Source organism: Oncorhynchus gorbuscha, linkage group LG19, assembly GCF_021184085.1.
Source record: "Oncorhynchus gorbuscha isolate QuinsamMale2020 ecotype Even-year linkage group LG19, OgorEven_v1.0, whole genome shotgun sequence".
Lineage (NCBI taxonomy): Eukaryota > Metazoa > Chordata > Actinopteri > Salmoniformes > Salmonidae > Oncorhynchus > Oncorhynchus gorbuscha.
In genome coordinates, this window is record NC_060191.1 from 44,277,300 (window position 1) to 44,285,335 (window position 8,036).

At 39.7% G+C, this 8,036-nt stretch overlaps 1 protein-coding gene across 5 annotated transcripts in view; it reads right to left on the minus strand.

Moving 5' to 3' along the window:
* Positions 1-6,263: 6,263 nt before the first annotated feature.
* LOC124004798 (POU domain class 2-associating factor 1) overlaps positions 6,264-8,036 on the minus strand; it is an 11,842-nt gene continuing 10,069 nt past the window's right edge. For all 5 annotated transcript variants that reach the window (XM_046313603.1, XM_046313605.1, XM_046313601.1 and 2 more), the window contains one exon: positions 6,264-8,036. This exon is cut by the window's right edge and continues 621 nt beyond it. The gene's annotated coding sequence lies outside the window, so the exon portion shown is untranslated.

Sequence of the window (8,036 nt, forward strand, 5' to 3'; positions counted from 1 at the left end):
TGTGTACATTTGAAAGTCACTGGCACTGATTCACTGTTCATACTCATTCGCAGCGTATTCTTATTTGTCTTTGGGTTGGAATGTTTGCTGACTTGACACAATGTCACTTGAAAGGATTGTGTTGATGTGTCCTATCAAGTCCTTACTTGTGTATAAGGAAGGCGGGCCCGATAAAAGTATTTCAAAAGGTTTGATATCTGCACAAACTGTTAAACATGTTCCTTCTGTTCGAACCATAAGGCCTTTCAATACTGATCAAATAGAGGAGCATATTCATCTGTTGCTGTGATAACACCTTCACACCCATGCCCAGGGTATGTGGCAGGTAGCTTAATGGTTAAGAGCACTTGGCCATTAACCCACAGGGTTGCTGGTTTGACTCCCCGAGCCGTCTAGGTGGGCCCTAATTGATCCTGTTAGTCACTCTGGACCAGAGTGTTTGCTAAATAATGGATAAGGAGAGATCTGTTCCTGAGAAACATTGTCTCCAGATTTTATTTGAATACATACAAATGTTTTTCTCCTAATTTCATGTAACACATTTATAGTCTTGTTTTAAAACATTTATTACAGGTGTTTGCCAAAAGCAATATTATTATGACTTTTATGTTAGCAGTTCTGATTTTGAAAACAGAAAAAATAAGTTATATGGCTCCACAAATGTAGGCTCACTATCCGTGCATCATAAAAGATGTAAGTCAATACATATGGTGTGTTGATTCTCAGCTCTTGGTTCTTTTTTCCACATTTATCTGCAGGCCCAGTTGGTTAGCAAACGTTCTCAACCGAGTTGTGATCATCTGCATGTGGGCTTGTTAGGAAAAGAGCATGCAGAGCAATGTTCTCTGCAAAGTCAAGATCCTCAAGCTCTGGGAATGGAGTCCTATCCTATCCTAATGCACCAGGCAATAGCAACCATTAAGAGAATGGGTGAGAGAACGCATACTTGGGGTACACCACAGATGACGGTGAACCCGTCTGTTCTAGGGTTGTTAACGAGAATGGCAAATTCAAATTCCCTGTAGAAGTAGCTAACGAGTAACACGTTGGTGGGGGATGCCATGAGAGGTCTTTCCAAATGCTGTTTCTGAGCACACTGTCGAAGGCATTTCTGAAGTAGATCAAGATGAGGTATAAAGTGACTTTCTATTCCAGGCATAATGTAGTCCATGCAGCCACTCCCTTTTTTGTGAAAACAACTAACCAGATAGGACTAGTCCATAGGGATTGTGCCCCAAGATAAACTCCCCTATGTTTTCAAACCGGTCTGTCAGTGCCTTTCGATGCAATTTCAGGGGTCGTTCTTGAACATCTCAGCATGTTTAGTGTCAATTCCTTGCCTTTTGACCAGTCCTTAGGTATTGACAAGTCGTCATTGTAAATAAGAATGTATTCTTAATTCATTTACCTGTGTAAATATAGGTAAATGATTGTCCCTAGATGAATTCCTCAATGTTTCGAACAGGTCTGTACCGAACAGTGTTTGTTCCTTTTGAGAAATGTGTGGGTCAGCAAGGCCATACATGTTTGTTCCAAAAAAATTGGCCAGACTAGCACACCTGTGCTCTACCTTTCAGAAAGTGTGCCCTCTAGCACCAGGAAGCCAGAGCAGGGAGAGAAGAGAGGTGCTGCACCATACACGCCACTGTGACACCTGCAATTCTAATTCTGTCTTGAGAGCTCCCCTCCACTTTGGGGCTGTAAACTCCAAACTCCATATATGTGCTGGTGCCACCCCTTTTACTATTATTATTGCATTGTGTCAAAAATCTAGATTTTCTGACACTCTGCTGTTTTAGTTCCAGACCTACTACCCAGTTCTCTTTAGTCCTTACAGACCTTTTAAGCCTCTGGCCAATAACTTGCTTGGTCTTGGTGTCATAGTGATACAAATCTCCACTACTTTGTACAATTATTTTTTATGTGGCTTGAAGGGTTCTCCTTTAAACAAGCTGATTTTATTTTTGGCCCGATCCAAGTGTAATTTATATTTTACTCCTAGGTTTTTGGGTATGTGGTGTGTAATTTGCCATTAGGCCTAATCATCCACAGTACATATTTTCCCAACAAGTCCCGGTATAATTGTGTCCTGACATATTGCTCTTTGAAGACTAGGGATGTTTGAGGGCAACTTTTACATTCCCAGTGTTGCAAGAGGGCAAGTCTGAGCATGAGATGTGCTCATAGCTATTGCATTACCAATATAATGTGTTGATGTAAGATTTTTTTCACAGATCACTTCTCCCAGTAGATGAATATGCAGGTTGGTCTGAACCTGTCTGAATGTATCTATTTTTCCTTTTATAATTGTAAGGACATTATCCCTCGAAGGTTGATCGCTTGTCCATTTGTACCTTAATGATATACAGTCAGGTATGTAATTATTGGCACCCTTGATAAAGGTGAGCAAAAAAGACTATAAAATAAACATAAAATGTTGATTTAGTGGTCAGTTTACCATTTCTTTGTAGATTTTGATTATTGTGGTTATTGTCTTGCTGGAAGGTCCACTTGCAGTCAGGTGTCAGCTTCCTGGCAGAAGCAACCAGGTTTATGGTAAAAATGTACTGGTATTTGGTAAAGTTCATGATACAGTTGACCTTAAAGGGGTAATCTGCAGTCGCATCATCCATTTTTGGACTTCCTTATGAATGAAATGTTCATATTGATGCTTGAAGAACATCATTCATTTAACTAGGCAAATCAGTTAAGAACAACATTTGAATTAGAATGACAGCCTGTGAACAGTAGGTTATTTGATTTGTTCAGGGTCAGAACAACATATTTTTCTACCTTGTCTGCTAAGGGATTCGATCTAGCAACCTTTTGGTTATTGGCCCAACGCTCTAACCACTAGGCTACCTGCCACCCCCATCAATATGAAACAGGAAGAGATAGGAGATCAACTCTTTCAAGTTGCTTTCTCAACCATCCCCTTTCACTTTGTTCATTACTAGAGTTTTAAAATGTGTTGATGCCTCAGCTTTTCTCAGGCCCAAATGAGTTAAAGAAGATGGCCTGACAACTTTTATTAATGCACAACACACCCTCCAAAATGTATGCTTTACACCTGCAGAACATCCTCATTTATTACTCCACAACTATACAGTCATTTATTTCAAGCATATGAAATCCAAGGCATAGAATTACATTTGCTACACCGGAGACTTTGCATCATAGAATTACATTTGCTACACCGGAGACTTTGCATCATAGAATTACATTTGCTACACCGGAGACATTGCATCATAGAATTACATTTGCTACACCGGAGACATTGCATCATAGAATTACATTTGCTACACCGGAGACATTGCATCATAGAATTACATTTGCTACACCGGAGACTTTGCATCATAGAATTACATTTGCTACACCGGAGACTTTGCATCATAGAATTACATTTGCTACACCGGAGACTTTGCATCATAGAATTGTTACTTCCAAGATCACTTGTAAAAAATGACTCCTTAAAAAAGAGTGGCGAATGTAAGATAGTTTTCCTGCAGTCAATGACCAAAATCACCCTCTTTGGTCTCATGGGTGGAATGTTATTAATATTTGTCATTATTTATTATACAATTAAGAATATTTTTTTTGATCCAGTGTTTCTATGTCAAACAGTTTTGTTAGATTTCAGTCTTCTGTGATGTATATAAAGTGTAATATTGGGATGGAAACTCAACATTTTATACATGTCAACTCTATATCTGACATGGTACAGGTGTTGTCATGTTTTGTCATAGATTGTCATGTCTTGTCCCTGTGCTTTCTCTTCTATTCGTTTCCCCCTGCTGGTCTTATTAGGTTCTTTCCCTCTCTCTTTCCCTCTCTCTCTCTCTCTATCGTTCCGTTCCTGCTCCCAGCTGTTCCTCATTCTCCTAACTACCTCGTTTACTCTTTCACACCTGTCCCCTATTTTGCCCTCTGATTAGAGTCCCTATTTCTCTCTCTGTTTCCGCTTCTGTCCTTGTCGGATCCTTGTTTGCTGTGCTGTGTTCTTGTTCCGTCCTGTCGTGTTTTTGCCTTCATCAGATGCTGCGAGTGAGCAGGTGTCTCTGTCAGCTACGGCCTGCGCCTACCCGAAGCGACCTGCAGTCTGTGGCCGCTTCTCCTGTTATTCCCCTCTACAGACTAGAGGATTTCAGTTATTCCCCGTTTGGACATTTCCTGTTAAGGATTCAGGATTTGTTGTTTTCTGTTTGGACTTGAATAAACTCTGTTTCTGTTAAGTCGCTTTTGGGTCCTCACTCACCTGCATAACAGGTGTCTTCTTCTTTTTTTCTAAGCCCACAACCATGTGTGTGGGGTGGATACTTTTGTTTCAAAGTACACTTGTTTAAGACTAACTTGAAACTCTCCGTGTGACCTTGATTTAGCCCACTTCAGTAAAATGATTTATTAAACAAGGTTTCACAGCAAGTTCAATGTTATAGTAAAACCACAAAATGTTACTCTGTAAGCCTACAATGGCCCTAAGGGGCCAACCATAAAAGCACTAACTGAAGGGGATGATGGATTTACCTGATCTCAGGCTAATAGTAATCTCATCCATGGCACGTTCCATGGCAGAGAATGGATTTGGGTTCCTCCCCCCTCCATCTCTCAAAGCTATAAGAGGAGAAACATACCTGTTTATTCATACAGGTCCATTTACCATTTATCTCGCTTCTGAGATCATAACAATACAATTATCACCAATGAGTCACCATGGAGACCAATATCTATTTTAAAAACGGAACCCTGCATACACACAAGTTACAAAATAAACGTAAAATACAATAGAATATAATACAAATATTCAAGGAAAACAATCACATTCCTCAGCAAGGAGGTCCCTAAACAAGATTTTCAACTGCCCAAGAGGCACCAGAATCTGCATTTGTAGGGAACTCTGATTGTTCCATACATGGTGTGCAAGTAAGCTAAAAGCAGATGTACCTAACTCTGAGGAGGCCGAAAGGGTTTCCAGAGTTAGTCATTCCTGAGAACGGGTATGGTAACTCGTGCTCGTACGGTTATTCATGATGTTAGGATTTATAGATAAAAGAGAGCAATGGATCGACCTATGTGATTTCAAAGAGGGCAGGCCTACAGTCTGGTAAAGAATGCAGTGGTACTGAACCTTTCACCTGTAGTAAAATGTGGTGCGATATGGTAAACTCTATCTAATGGAGCAAGAGAGAGAGATCCCAACCATTATAACATGGATATATCATAACATGGATAGATCATCCAGTATGAGAAGTTGAGGATACCAACCAAAGCTAGAGAAAAGCAAAAATACACTCTTAGAAAAAAGTTGTTACCTAAAGCCATAAAGGGTTGTTTGACTTGTCCCTGTAGCATAGCCATTTTTCGTTGCAGGTAGAACCTTTTCATTTACGCATTTTTCATCTTCAGATGAAAAAAGGTTTCTTGTTGAATCCTACCTGTCCTCAAAGAACCCCTTTAGAAACCTTTTGTCTATTATTTTTCAAGGAGCAAATACACAAATCACATTCTCAACATTTTCTCTTCCAGCCTACAACTAACTCAATACTTCTTGTGAAATTGTTCTGAGGTTTCATCTTCATGACTGGCACTGTGCCGGTTCTTTTAAACTGGCAGCCATAGCTCATGTCCCGGCCTCAGTCTCAGGGCAGCTGTGCAGGCATGTTGGAGCATCTCACATTAAAGGTGCAGTATTCTTAAGAGGGTACAGGATATACACTGGCAGCATTAGTTGAGAGTCATGATAAGAATCAAATAGTTCAGCACTAATGCCATATCGTTCCAACATTGCTGTCATCTTTTTTTCTTAAGTACTATAAAGCAATGCAATCACAAACAGAAAGAGGCTACAAGGTAGGTCATGACCCTGTCTCCTCAGATCCACTACATCATCCTAAGGGCGTTAATACATGTTATAACAGATATAAGAGGTTGATGGCCTGATGGAGCACGTTGTCATTGGCGATCGATTTTCAAGATGTGCAAAATATATTTTTCCTTTGACAGATAAGACTGATTGTGGTTCCCTTGATGATTTAGTTCAAGTTTCAAACACTTTTATTATGCCCCACTGCTAGCTGTGTTTCATATCGTACATCATTTGGATAAGATAAAGATATCATTTTCTGTTTTATCCTCAACTGAAAATCATAATGTTCTGGAATAGTTGTATTCAGTGCCTATCCTATGAGGCCTTAGAACTGTCAGCTCTGTCCACTCTGAGATGTATTCATATCCTATTAAAGATATATTGATTCATGGCATTAAAATGAATTTCTAAGTGAACTTTAATTAAAAATAAACAGAAACAGTAGAGGTTTGACAATTATCGACATGATATGTTTGACATAATACATTTTGAAGCCTCAGACGCTTCAGGATTTCTCAATACTGTAATGTTACATGGCTTTTTCATTATTTTTTTTACATTGAACATACCACACATAACACTTCTGTATGCAACATTTCTCCAAACATCAACCAATAAACTGAAAGAACACAAGCGCACAGTCTTGCTGGACCTCAAACCTGCAGTAGTTGGTGTGCTTCAGGTGGGTGTGGCAGGTGGGTTGCAGAGCCCAGTCTTTGTCGGTTTCGTAGGAGGGGACCCTACAGGGGAGACACTGATGGGACAGCCAGATAAACAGAGAACCATGGGCTTTCCCACTTCTGTACCATAGTTAACTGACAGCCATAACTTCCCACTTCTGTACCATAGTTAACTGACAGCCATAACTTCCCACTTCTGTACCATAGTTAACTGACAGCCATAACTTCCCACTTCTGTACCATAGTTAACTGACAGGCATAACTTCCCACTTCTGTACCATAGTTAACTGACAGCCATAACTTCCCACTTCTGTACCATAGTTAACTGACAGCCATAACTTCCCACTTCTGTACCATAGTTAACTGACAGCCATAACTTCCCACTTCTGTACCATAGTTAACTGACAGGCATAACTTCCCACTTCTGTACCATAGTTAACTGACAGCCATAACTTCCCACTTCTGTACCATAGTTAACTGACAGCCATAACTTCCCACTTCTGTACCATAGTTAACTGACAGCCATAACTTCCCACTCCTGTACCATAGTTAACTGACAGCCATAACTTCCCACTTCTGTACCATAGTTAACTGACAGCCATAACTTCCCACTCCTGTACCATAGTTAACTGACAGCCATAACTTCCCACTCCTGTACCATAGTTAACTGACAGCCATAACTTCCCACTCCTGTACCATAGTTAACTGACAGCCATAACTTCCCACTCCTGTACCATAGTTAACTGACAGCCATAACTTCCCACTCCTGTACCATAGTTAACTGACAGCCATAACTTCCCACTTCTGTACCATAGTTAACTGACAGCCATAACTTCCCACTCCTGTACCATAGTTAACTGACAGCCATAACTTCCCACTCCTGTACCATAGTTAACTGACAGCCATAACTTCCCACTCCTGTACCATAGTTAACTGACAGCCATAACTTCCCACTTCTGTACCATAGTTAACTGACAGCCATAACTTCCCACTCCTGTACCATAGTTAACTGACAGCCATAACTTCCAACTTCTGCTTCAAAAAATAACAGCAAGAGAGAGCAAGGCAACAGGAAATGAGAGGAGGTTTTCCAAATATGCCAAATACTCTTCAAAGCAGACCCTAGATAAATACAGATATGGGTTGATTTAACTGCCTTTCAGTTATAGTATCTATAGTACATGACAGCAGTTATTTTATGACAGCAGTTATTTTTCAGGAAAGTGTTTGTTTAGTAAATATTAGAACTAGTAAAACTACAAAACTGTTCCCTTTTTCATCATGGGTTGATTTAACAATTGAATGACTTTAGGAAATTATTTCAAATATTTGAATAGACATCTCAAGAGTAACTACTTTTAAAACAACTGTATTCGATTATGGCTGTCAGAAAGGAGGTACTTAAAATAAATAAATACCTTACAAGTAATTTAAATAAAAAATACATTTAAACTTTTAGCATGATTCGGGACATATCAATCAAGGCCTGTCTT